We start from the raw sequence: 10,807 nt of genomic DNA on the forward strand, positions 1-10,807 counted from the left end.
GTATGATCTGGTTGAATTGTAAAGTGCCTTGAGATGACGTGTTGTGAATTGGCACTATATAAAGACTACAGCCTTTCAAAAAAGAAACATTACACAAATGCAGCAAATGGCTGATTCTCTCCATCATAAAAACTAAAACATAGGTTAAATAAATGTGTGTGTCACTCAGAGTACATATAAAAAAATGATGTAGTTTTGTTAAACTTCATGAGGTGGCCTTTGTCTATACAGTCTATCATACAGAGGATTTTGTGCTACCACATAGCTCCCAGCAGCAGCTAGGAACATTAAGAGGTTCCTATCCTAACTGCATTGGCGCTCAGAAGCCTACTGTTTCCTGGTCATGGCTCATTTCTAACAGCCAACACTTTTTGGATAGCACTTATAACAGCAAGCATGGATACACCTCCACCATAACTTGTGTCCTTAAAAATTTGAGGTATACATTTGATTGTGTGTTTCATCATCTTCATATTTGACAATGTGAGGAATCTCTGAAGTAAAGGTGTTCAAGTAATATGACATTCCTGTAGTCTCAGGAAGTAATATGAAGGTTCACAAGCTGAAAACGCTTGTGAACCGTCATATTACTTCCTCTAGAGCCGCTGCAACAACCATAACATTGACAAAAACACTGCTCTAAGTCATACTCTGTGGATATTGACAGCACAAATACATGTCGTCCTCTAAACAGAGGTAGTAACCGAACAACTTACTTAATACTTGCTTCATAGAGAAATGCTACATACAGTCAAAGTAGGAGACTTTAACTTCCGTCAATGCAAGCAGCTTCCATCTTCAATGCAGAGGTCAGGCACTCTCCTGTTGCTCTGGTTTTCTGAGTCATGACTCAAAATTTTGAGGTGGGGTTTCAGTTGCAATCTATGACTTGGAAGTTGGAAATTTCCACTTTAAAGCATAAACTAAAATCACCTTCTATAATGTGTCAGTTCAGTTGTTCTGTTTGTCTTATTTTTGTTTGCAATTGGGTTAATTATGATATATTTCTACTTCTATTTCTATTACTTTAGCCTCATTTAGCAGCCTGTCTGTCATGTTTTTTTTTATGTTTGTTAATCAGTTCCTATAATTTGGAGGCAAATAAAAGACATTTTAAGACCTGTGTTATTTATGCTTTTGTAGTCGATTCCTGACAAACATTAAATCTACATTTTTGGTGTGGAATTGTTGGAAAAAATATGGCTCAAAATCCAAGTTATATAGTTTTCTTTTCAAGTTAGGGTTTATCAACTCATCCTTGTGATAAATGTAATATTTTTAGCACTAACTTACTGGTATTGTTGCAAAGAAAGATGAATGAAATGGGAAGTTAGATATTTTGGGGTTTTTCTTTCTGAATAAAAAAGGGATTCAATTATTGCACCATGTCTTTATTAATAGAGAATAAGAACTGCTTTAATTCCTATTGAATTGAAGATTCTCTTTCTTGGTCATGTTCTGTTGGTCCATTATTCTCTCAATTTGGTATCAAAATAATAAGTAGGGAGATGTCTCTCTACAAATATTAATGTATGGCTGATGTTGTATGAACCGATAAATAATCCAGATTGATGGAAGGTATTATGCTGAAATAAGAACATTTCTGAAAGATCTTGTTCACTGAGGAAAATGTCTCTTTTAGATCTGCTCCTACTTTCAAGAAATAATGTGGTATAACTGGTACCCAGTACCTTTCACTGAACCTTTCATTAAACACTGAAATCTTTGGAGAACACAGGTCTTGTTGAAATATATTTATGAATCAATCAATAAAAAAAATTTCAGGTAAGTATAATTAGCCTTTTTTTTTTTAGCTGGAATATGTTGAAGGTACTTGAACAAAATATGTCCCTCCCTGCAATCATAGGCCAGCCATATGTACAGCACCTTCAGCCCACACACTCAGCTAAAATCACCCCATATTGCACTCCAACCCCACCTCGCTCCCCCTTTCTCTCACAGGCACAGTCAGAAATCACAGCCTTGCAGCCAGCACCCCCACAAAAGGGAAAATGAATGTACTCACCTCCTGTGGCGGCAGCAGAGCGAGAGTGTGGGAGAGGAGGGAAAGACATGGCAACTGTTCAGTGCGTTGAGTACAACACGATTCACAGACCATATCGGCAGAAGCTATGAACACTTGATAGAATGAATACCAGAAAGAAATCTAACTCTGCTATTCCTGGTTTGGCTGATATTTGCATGTTCTGATTTAGGAAAATTTTTATCCACACAATTATGTTTCAGGATCACCTCTGAAATCATCACATGGGCATGAATTCCCAAAGTGGTGCGTTTTCCCGAGGCCTGTGGGAGTGTGTGAAATGGGAGTGTGACCGAATGTGTTTCTGCTGCTCGTGTGATTCAAGCGAAGCAAGAGTAATCAGTCAACGTGTCTCTTTGTGACTGTGGTTTGGCTAGCCACACTGATCTATAGCCGTGTCTCATCCCTTCCACTGGGACTCCTGTTTGCAAGCCTGAAACCACAGACTCGCCCTTCTGTGTTTTCCAGTAACGCTTCAGCACAACACAAAATAAAAGGTTAAAGGAAATGAAAAAAAGACAATTTTAAGCAAGAAAAAATAAATAGTAAACACTATCATTAAGGCAAAAAAGATTTAGCCTGTTTGATAGAATTTTCTGCAGGGTCAGAGATAAAAACCAAGACAAGCCACAGTGTTTTTTCTAGCATTATTTTACTAATCTTTTAGTAGGAAAGCAGTATTTTGAGGGGGCAATCTTGTCTCAACAATCAATTTTAAAAATTGATGGTGTAGCAGCTATCCTCACTCTGCAGCTATGGGGGCTATTCACAATAACACTTTCTTTTTTGTTTATTTATTTTTTTTGTCAGTAAATAGACCAAAAAAATTGAAGAATTGTGATGAAATCAGAAAGGAAACTAAAGAAAAAAGGATTTATTTGTATACACTTCAGCCAGGGGAGTACATACTTTAAGATACACAAATAGCAACTGAATAACGCTGGATGTTGGAGCGAGCAAAGTACCATCTCTATGCAAAATACAGCAAACATTGAAGAACGTGGGTTACAGCAGAAGACCACATTGGCAATTGAGATTACAGTTTGTGATGCCTGGTCAAATTAGACAAGAGGTGACATTGGAAAAGGGATTCCCTGTTTCTAGGAGTCCTGGTTGTCCCTGTTACTGTTTCGATAGTTTGGGTTGAAAAAAATATAAAATGACGGGTCCTTCGAGGCTTGTATCAATGGTTGTGGAAGTTTAGGTCTTTTTAGTACCGGACATCCTTAAAACTCTTAAAGACCACTGTGGATCTGTCTTTTGACGGCTCTTTCCACTCAGATAATAAATTAAGCCATAATCGATTGATTGATTGATTGATTGATTGATTGATTGATTGATTGATTGATTGATTGATTGATTGATTGATTGATTTACTTCACTGATCTCATATTGAAGAAATTTACTCATACCATGAACTCAAATATCATTATATATATATTATTATAATTAAGATCATTATACAGGGTTATTGCACAGAGTGTTTATATAGATGGATATTTATATTTATATATATTTATTGCACTGGGTGTTAAATATAGAGAAGCAGGTTATTGCACAGGGTATTAAATAGTAATTGCACATTATACATTGCTGAAGTCATTGTCGTAGTGTTGCAATGTAGAGTCTGGTTGCAGAGGGGATTAATGACCTGCGGTAGCGCTCATTTTTACAAAAATTCTTATATCACCATAAACTGGTTTACTGAACTTGGTAATGAGTCAATGTCACCAGAGTGGTCTCCGTCCAATGTAGCCAATTTTGGGAGATCGTGCAATATGAAATCAACATGATGGGTTTACAACTGAAAAATCTGAAGTAAATATGTCAATATGGAAGAATGTTTCAGACTAAAAAACAAGTCTGCGCTACGGAAGCCGAGAGCGCTCGTCCTCGACTTTGCTTTCTCAAGATAATGACATAACTATATCTAATATAACATTACTATAACTATATCTAAATATTATGATAGTTAAACAATTAATTGTTTTCTCAAGATAATGAGATAACCACAAAACAGTTATTGATTTCTCAAGATAACAAGAGGAATAATCTTTATAAGGGTTGGCCAACAGCCCTGGATTCCCAGTCCATCCATGCCTGCGGTGAACGTAGTTATGCAGTCGTGGTACCGCATGTGCACAAATAATCAGTTTTTTAGTTTCCTTTTTCTTTTCACTCATTTCCAGGTCGTAGGAGATGATTGGATTGCATGGAATACAGATTTCAATGTTTTTTTTTTATTTAAAATCTTTAATCTGGACTCATTTTGTAATGAACAGGATGCGGAACCAAGATTCACCACAACAGGTCAGTGACAATTTAAGAAGTTTATTAAGAAAACAGGTGATTGGGCCCCCGACTCTCGGACGTTCAGCTTCCGTGTGCTTACTGATATGACCTGGAGACAGAAGGGCAGGTTAGAGGCGGCTCTGGCAGGTTAGAGGAGAAACTGTCTGATGGACTAACCTGATTTCACAGGAGGTTCGGGCTCTGAGGACCAGACAGGAACAGGTAGTATGTCCAGTTGTAGATTCAGACATCCAGCTGATAAGCAGAGGGGATTTAAGCGGGTTTGTTCAGTTTCTGATCCAGATATGATCTCCAGTATCACAGGACGTAGAGGGGGCAGACAGGCTCATGAACTTTCAGACAGAAATGGGTCTTAGGCACAGGTAATCATTCCGGAATCCAGAGACAGACAGAGCTGGTCTCAGGCAGGCGGACAAATCCAAGAAGGGGACAGGCAGGCTCAAAAATCAGAGGACAGAATAGGATCAAAAACAGGCAGGCAGGCAGGCAGGTTTTCAAAAACAAGGCTGGAAGGTTCTCACCGGAATTGGCTTGAAATGATCTGGCACTGGAGACTCATGAGGACGGAGCTTATATGCAGATGGAGACAGGTGAAACCAGTAAAGATGATTGCAACGGTGGAGACTGAACCAGAGTCAGCTCCAGTGCCAGGATCATCACACATTTTGGGGGTTAATGCATCTTATACCTGTTACAGGCATAACACCCGGCGCTAAGGTGCCGGAGGCATAGGTCTAATTGCTTATGAATCAGAAGTGGAAGCAAATCATCAAATCAACAATGGTGTCTAGTTACCTAAAAGTTTAACACATGGTTATTTACAGAATTACACATAGGCTGCCATGACTTATACTTATAGATCCTCTCCCACTATTGTGGTATTTAAGGATGTAATCAGTTTTAACATACACACCAATCATCTCGTTATCACAAGAAAATGGCTTTCGTTTTATTTAGATAATTCGAAAATTAATCGTTCTCTCAAGAAAACCACCTCGAAAAAGTATCTAAGGGACAAGACCGCTCTCGGCTTCCGTACTGAGCAGTAATGGTTAACCTCCTTAAAACTAGCATGGTGTAGGTCACTGAGAAAAACATTGTCAGCATTTTGACAGCTCTGTTTGATGCTTGTCAGTTTTAATATTTACATTCTTTGGAAAAAGACAGTTTATGGGATGTAGGCAGGCTTGGACTGGTAATCTGTGTTATCGGTGGGCCAGTCCTAATTTTAGTTTGCGAGGGCCGGCCCTCCTTAAATCATACCCGCCCAAACACTAACACTCCGGCCGAAGCACCTACCTGTAACAGTAAATAACTCAAGGATCTCAAAAAGTAATACAATGATAACTACTTAAATGATGCATGCAGTATATATAGCCCTTCCTTGTCATGCACATCCTTGTGACGGTTGGCATATAGTGTAATTTTCTGTAAAATCATATTTCTTTAAACTGTAAAATCCTTACAAAAAACTAAATTATAATAAAACTAAAATGCTTTCTTTAAACCAAACTATGATGTTCCTCTTATATTTGGCGAATTTATGTTTGAAAATTTTGCAAAGATACGTTGCTGTGCATTATGGGGTTTTGCATCTAAAGGCTAACGTTTCCCGTCTTGCATTGTTGCCAGGTTGGGATGTTTCCCAATCTGGCAGTTTAGGATGGCCGTCTATGGGTAAAAAATATTTTTCTTTAGATTTATGACCTAAGAGATCGATAGACTTTGGATCAAAATGGTGAGATTTCGTATATCCAGGCGGTTTATGAAAATTTTTTGGACTGGAAAACGTGAGCCAGTGACATCTGGCAACCCTGCTGATGGGGTGAGTGTGGACGTTACGCAGCAGAAGTCACTGTCACGTCCGTGTTAATAAGTCTTGGTAATGGTTTTCATGTGATGCTTAAAGATAGATCAGTTAATCCACAATGTGTATTTGTACTGTGTTTTACGAGGTCCAAATAAAGAATCAAACAAACAAACAGCTCAAGTGGAAGTCTCTAAGTTGAAGTAACTCACCTTCTGTTTCCTTTTCAGCTGAAAAACAAACTCATTTGAGCCTCAGTGATTTCCTAAAGTAATATTATTCATATCCCCAATATTTTTTTTTTTAAATCATAAGCCTGCAGTGGTTTAGGAAGACTAGTTAAAATGCTTTATGGGTTTGTTCTTCTTTCTTATTTGCTGTGCTGTAGGAGAAAACAAAAACAAACTTGATTTGTGTGTGAACACTATGGAAATAGATACGTCTTAAAACTTAAAGCTCACCTTAAAGATTCAGATCGACAATAATGTCTTAGAATAATTACCATATTATTGTATCAATCTTCAAAAAAACAGGAGAAGGAATACTTTATCTCTTATTTCAATCTCTGAACTGCTATAAATCAGGTGAGTTCAGTTTTACACAGATTCCCTTGAAGTGGTTTATTTCAACCTTGAAGAGAGTTTCCATTACAAAATATCAGCTGTTTCTTCTCAGCCCACCGAATCATGATGAGAACATTTCAGTCATGGTTGAGGAGATGTTTTTAAACAGATACTAAAAACTGTGAAACACAATGTCTATTTTAGAAAATAGTCTTGCTACAGTAAAATATTTTGTTCTTTATTTCACTGAACCAGTTTAAAGTCTTGGTTTTTCTCAGAGGTAGAGTACTAAAAAAAAATTGTAATAAAGTAAAAGTAGCGCTACTTCAACATAGTATTTCTACTAGAGCAAAGTTAGAGTGTAAGAGTAAAAAAGTACTCCAAAGAAAGCTACTGGAATAGTGAGTTTCATTATTAAAATGACATAAATCGGACAGACCATAATATATAGTTATTTGCAAGTTTCTTTTATTTTAAATACTAAAATTATGAATAAAAAGTGAAAAAAATAAATGGAAAAAGAATTCAGTGAGAAGAGGAACTTTAACTTTGACAATTACCATATTTCTTAAAGTATATAGAGCATGTATGATAGAATATGGTAAACTACTTCCACTGACGATGTATACTTTTTTTTTTACTATACATTACCTTGAACTTCAGGTTTTAGGTGTCTCAGAAAATAAATGTAACAACAATCATTTTCTGCAAAACTGAAATGGTCTGCTACTTACAGAGTAATCAAAGATTTTACACACCCTGCTCATCACCTGCCCAATACAATCCCAACAGTGAAACATGGTGGTGGCAGCATCATGCTATGGGGATGTTTTTCAGCTGCAGGGACAGGACGACTGGTTGCAATTGAAGGAAAGATGAATGCAACCAAATACAGAAATATCCTGGAAGTAAACCTCTTCCAGAGGGCTTAGGATTTCAGACTGGGTCGAAGGTTCAACTTCCAATAAGACAATGAACCTAAACACACAGTTAAAATAACAAAGGAGTGGCTTGGGAACAACTCTGTAACCATTCTTGACTGACCCAACCAGGGCCCTGAGCTAAACCCAATAGAGGATATCTGGAGAGACCTGAAAATGGCTGTCCAGCAACGCTCACCATCCAACCTGACAGAGCTGGAGAGGATCTGCAAGGAAGAATGGCAGAGGCTTCCCAAAAAGGATTCCCAAATCCAGATGGGAAAAAAAAAACTTGTTGTATCACTTGCAAGAAGACTCATGGCTGTACAAGCTCAAAAGGGTCTAAATATGATGTGATGTTTCAGTTTTCGTTTTTAATGAATTAGCAAAAGTGTATACATTTTTGCTTTTTTTATGTAAAGATGGGGCACTGACTTTATATTACCGTAATGAGAAATAAAATACACTTTGGCTGCAATGAAACAAGGAGTGAAAAATGTAAAAGGGTCTGAATACTTACCCACTGTATCTATATTGTCTGCAGCATCAACACCAAGTCAAATTCCTTGTAAGTGCAAACCTACTTGGCAATAAATCTGAAAGAAACTGAAACTTGTCTCGACAGCTGTGTGTAAGATAATAGCAGTCCAACATTCAATTTCCGTCATGCTTATCCCAAGTGGGGTCATGAGGGGTGCTGGTGCCTATCTCCAGCTGTCAGTGGGTGAGAGGACAGGTCACCAGTCCCTCGCAGGGCAACACAAAGACAAACAAGACAAACAACCATTCACACACACCTAAAGAGAATTTAGAGAAGCCAATTAACCTAACAGTCATGTTTTTGGACTGTGGGAGGAAGCCGGAGTACCCGGAGAAAACCCACGCATGCTCAAGGAGAATATGCAAACTCCAGGCAGAAAGAACCTTGGCTGGGAATCAAACCCAGAACCTTCTTGCTGCAAGGCAGCCGTGCTGCACTGCTCCACTGAGCAGCTCACAGTCCAACATAAGAAATCAAATTATTCAGTCTTTTTCTTTTGGCAGCAGTCGTGTTTGTTTACTGAAAATAATCTACTTGTAGGTGTAGTTGAGTAATAGAAACCCAACAGACCCTGCAGTCATGACATGCATGCAACTGATTCTGTGTAGCTGAATGATTAAATGAAACGAATGGGCATTATGAAAGGACAAGGCAGTAAATGATTGCAGTGTATCAGCTGTTCAGAACAGGATGCTTTAAGAAAAAGTTTTAGAGGAAAAACTGTTAGAGAAAGCTCAAATAAAATGATCTAACTGCTTTACAACAGAAAGCAAAGAAAGATTGGAGGAAAAAAAAAGAAATGTCCTCATTTGATTGAACAGAGCAGTGATCTGCAAACTGTGGCTCTCTAGACACTGGACAATAGGTCTTCATCAGTTTGGCTAAAAATAATAAAGAGCCAGAAAATTCTTTAGAATCATTTCATTTAATTGTAAAACATTTCCAAAATGAATTGACTATAACTATTAAACCATTCATTTTAAAACCTAAAACTGAAATGACATAGTAGTTTTTTTTTATAGGAAACATCTATGGTAGATGTTTATTAAATATAAGTTCTTTTAAAAAAAAAAAAAGGTAAGTATTTTCTTGCAGCCCTGAACAAGTTTTATTAGTTGCACTGAAATCAAAAATGGCTCTTTGGATTGTTAAGGTTGCAGACCAGTGGGATAGATGGACGCATAGTGATCAAAGGTGATTTGAGTACTGAAGTCAAGCTATCAACAAAAAGCTGTAAACTTGACATGATGCTGATTGGCCTAAAGAGAAACATGTCAACATTTTTTGGAGCAGAGTGAAGTAAAGAAGATTATTTTTAATTTGTTCAGGTCAGTTTATTAGACAAAGTATACCATAAGGCACATATGGGCAGTAATCTAGTTGTATAGAAAAAATAATTGGAGATGGGGGATTTATTCATTATTTTTTTGGAAGCATACATAATTTATATAGTCTATTAATCTAAAGCACTATGCATGGTATGGTTGTTACATGTCATGTACGTCGGTCATTGAGCTTTACCAAGGCTCCTTACAGTAGAACTGCAGTCAGTCCTGGACTGGCATGGCTATCACTGCCCCTAAATAGTTAGGGACAAATTTCCCACTGGGATCAGCTTCATAATCATGGTAGGACACTCCTTTGAGTTTATTTATTTTGCTCAGGCTGCTCGTAAGCCCACAGCCCCCCCAAATGCTGAAAGGGCAATATTTTTGCCATTACTGTTAATATATAGTAGAAGTTTTACACATTCAGTAATAAAATGTCACAGGGGATGGTATGGGAGGATGGTCATTTAAGGAGGTGGATGATTTTTAAGAGTTTTTTTTTTTAAGAAGGGAGATGCCATCCCCCCTCGACTCCATCACTGCATACGGATGTTGGGCTTGTTTATCACATTCCACAGCAGAGGTTTCAAAAGAACACACATTTGTTACTTAAGCAGAAGTATAGATCCTGCAGTTTAAAAACACTCAACTTGACCTCTTTAGTCAAGTAAAAGTGAAAAAAAATGTGCTCCAAAAACTTCTGAAAGTATAAAAGTATAAAGAAACATTTAATAAAACAGCCAGCTGCCACTATATGAATTAAAAGCTCAATTTTTCGACTATTTTGAAAAATTCTTTGAGATAGGGCCAAGGATGAGGGAGGTCTTGTTGGTCTCCATCTCCTGATACGCTCCCGCCTGTCCGACCTTTCAGACATTTCAACATATTATTCTGAATCCAACATTGCAGCATGGCATAGATAATTCACGTTAGCAGTTTGAAGAACACCTGCTTGCTTCTGATGATTTCCTTTAGCTAACCAATGAGTGTTTGCGTTATATGACTCATCCAATTACACTAGTTTTCACTAGATGTGGATGGAGCCAATGATCTGCATTGGATGGCTCACATGACAAGAAATAAATATGTATAAACATTCAACCAAAGCCAAGAGAAACGAGTAACTTTGTTTTAAAAATATAAGGAATAGAAAGTACAGATTCTTGCGTGAAAATGTAATTAGTAGAAGTCAGAAGTAGGAAGATAAGTATTTGTACTTCGTTACTTGACACGTCTGTTCCACAAACCAGTTAAAATATCCAACTGCAAAAAAATATCTAGAAGTTTTAAA

The sequence above is a fragment of the Cyprinodon variegatus genome, unplaced genomic scaffold, assembly GCF_000732505.1.
Source record: "Cyprinodon variegatus isolate N-32 unplaced genomic scaffold, C_variegatus-1.0 Scaffold1145, whole genome shotgun sequence".
Lineage (NCBI taxonomy): Eukaryota > Metazoa > Chordata > Actinopteri > Cyprinodontiformes > Cyprinodontidae > Cyprinodon > Cyprinodon variegatus.